Source organism: Vigna unguiculata, chromosome 11 (assembly GCF_037176805.1).
Source record: "Vigna unguiculata cultivar grain cowpea cultivar isolate G323 ecotype 2 chromosome 11, ASM3717680v1, whole genome shotgun sequence".
Lineage (NCBI taxonomy): Eukaryota > Viridiplantae > Streptophyta > Magnoliopsida > Fabales > Fabaceae > Vigna > Vigna unguiculata.
This window is the reverse complement of record NC_140802.1, coordinates 32,355,142-32,357,613: the sequence shown is the minus strand read 5'-3', so window position 1 is coordinate 32,357,613 and position 2,472 is coordinate 32,355,142.

Below are 2,472 nucleotides of genomic sequence, written 5' to 3'. Positions count from 1 at the left end.
ATCAAGTGTACTGGGAGAAGGCCAAGGTTGGACTAGTGGTGGCACAACAGAAGTCTTGATTCCTCCATTTTGAGCAAGGATTAACAGGTTAGGGAAGTTCCTTCACGTATATACATGTTTTATGATTGTTTGGTATTGTAATGTATGATCATGATGCCCTGCATAATCCCAAATCGTGGTGTTTTCGAGTTTCTGGAAAAATTCCCAAAAACCGCCTGGCGGATTTGAATGTACCGCCAGGCGACGCATGAGTAATAACCTAATTCTGGGTTTTTTTGTGATGAACCACCTGGCGGCAAGGGTGACTCCTCCAGGCGATGCGAACACTGTGAAAAGCGTTATTTTTTCGAACTTTTCGTGCAGTAGGAACCGCCGATCGCAGCTTTGATACCGCCAGGCGCCAATCTTTGATTTTCTAGGTGCTAGGCGCCACAAATTTTTCTAGTTTGCGCAGTTTTTGTAAAATTGCGTTTCCCGATTCGTTAATCGTTCGATTTAGGTGCAGATTGGAATTTGATGTCTGTAGATAGAGATATACATCACTCATGATTGGTTGTTTTAATTTCCTAATAATATGATTATTAATGGATGATTAAGTGTGCTTAAGTGTTGGTATGGCCTTGATTGACGAATGTATATATAATATATATAGATGTGTGATTGATGAGTATGTTTTTAGTAGTGCTTGCTGAGCCATGTTGAATATATGAACATATATATGTTAGCTCGAATGTATGATGTTATAAGTGTGTGAATAAGGCCACTATTGATGATATCACTATGACCGAGTGTTGCATGATCATGATGGGTTTTGGGAAAGTATGGGAACATGATAATCATACTTTAAATGTAATGGAATTGCGAGGGCATGCAGAATAAGTATATAACTTTCATTGTGTCTTTTGTGACGTATGTAAATTGTAAGCATGCAAAGGGTTGGTAAAATGAGAAGGGGAAAATAAAGTGTGTGTTGGAATTTATTTAAGAGGTAAGTATATATGAATTATAAAAGAGAGAAATGTATGCTTATACTTGAAAGATGCATATGTGTTGTGATGTTGTAATTTGGAATATATGAATGTGTATGTTGATTTCAGGATGTTTGAGAATTGAATTGTTGAATTCTAGGAAATGAATTAAGAGTACCTAAAACCAGTAGTGTCACATTACTAGTGTAGCGCCTGGCGGTGTAGATTGAACCGCCAGGTGATAGTAGGAAACAAAAATGTCTTATGAGTTGTGGCTCCCGGCGGTGATGAACCGCCAGGCGGTCTGTACTGCCATTTCGCCTAGTCGTGCTTAGGCTGCGGTAGGTGATGGTGTAGTGGCAGGGTGCGTTTGATATGTTTTGCATGACTTGTTGTGTTGGTCTTGGTCTGGGATATGCTTGATGTTGTCATGAGCGGGTAGGTTCATGACTGGTGATGAACATGTGATGATATGAGTAGGGAGGTTCATATCCTGATATTCTTGTGTGGGGATACGAGCGGGGAGGTTCGTATGTTCCGTGCTCACACTTGAGAGATGCTGCGAGCGAGGAGGTTCGTAGCTGGTGGATCACGTGTGTTGGACTACGGGCAGGGAGCTCCGTAGAGTTGGACTACGAGCGGGGAGGTTCGTAGAATTCAACCACGAGCGGGCAGGTCCGTGGAAGCATTGGAATCCCTAAGACCATCTTGAGTATGTACCTTGTGTAACATAGTGTGCTTTCTTGTTTTCGTTATCATGTTGTGATGTGAAACTTGGATCAGGGGATGTTGTGCCATGAGCGGGTAGGTCCATGGATGGTGGTGAACATGTGATGATATGAGTGGGGAGGTTCATATCCTGTTACTCTCGTGTGGGGATACTAGCGAGGTAGGTTCGTATGTTCTGTGCTCACACTTGAGAGATGTTGCGTGCAGGAAGGTACGTAACTGGTGGATCACGTGTGTTGGACTACAGGCGGGTAGGTCCGTAGAGCAAGACTACGAGCGGGGAGGTTTGTAGAGTAGGATTACGAGCGGGAAGGTTCGTAGAGGCAGGACCATGAGCCAAGAACTAACTAGAATAAAATAATTGGGTGTATTGTTAAGTTTATTAAATTAACTGATTGTTTATTTTGAGCTCACCCTTTCTGTTTGTGTTTGGCGATGATCGTGTGATTCGTTACGCGGGAGCAGAAGATGTTACAAGTGATGTTGGTGACGCATGGAGACGGAGAGGGAGACGGAGAGAGGGCTAGCTTAGGAGCTCTTGAGCTAGGGTTTTTTTACGATGTTCTTTCATTATGTTCGATTTCGAAAACTTGTAATAAGATTATTATTTAGTTATGTTTAAATTATGGCGCGTTGAAAAATAATTTGAATTTTCTCACGTTTGGAAATAATAAAATTTTGTCGATTGATTTTCTATATTTTATTTTATTTATTTAATTAAGTAATTTCCAGTAGGATGTTACAAATGTGACTATGGTCTTCTATCTATTCAAGA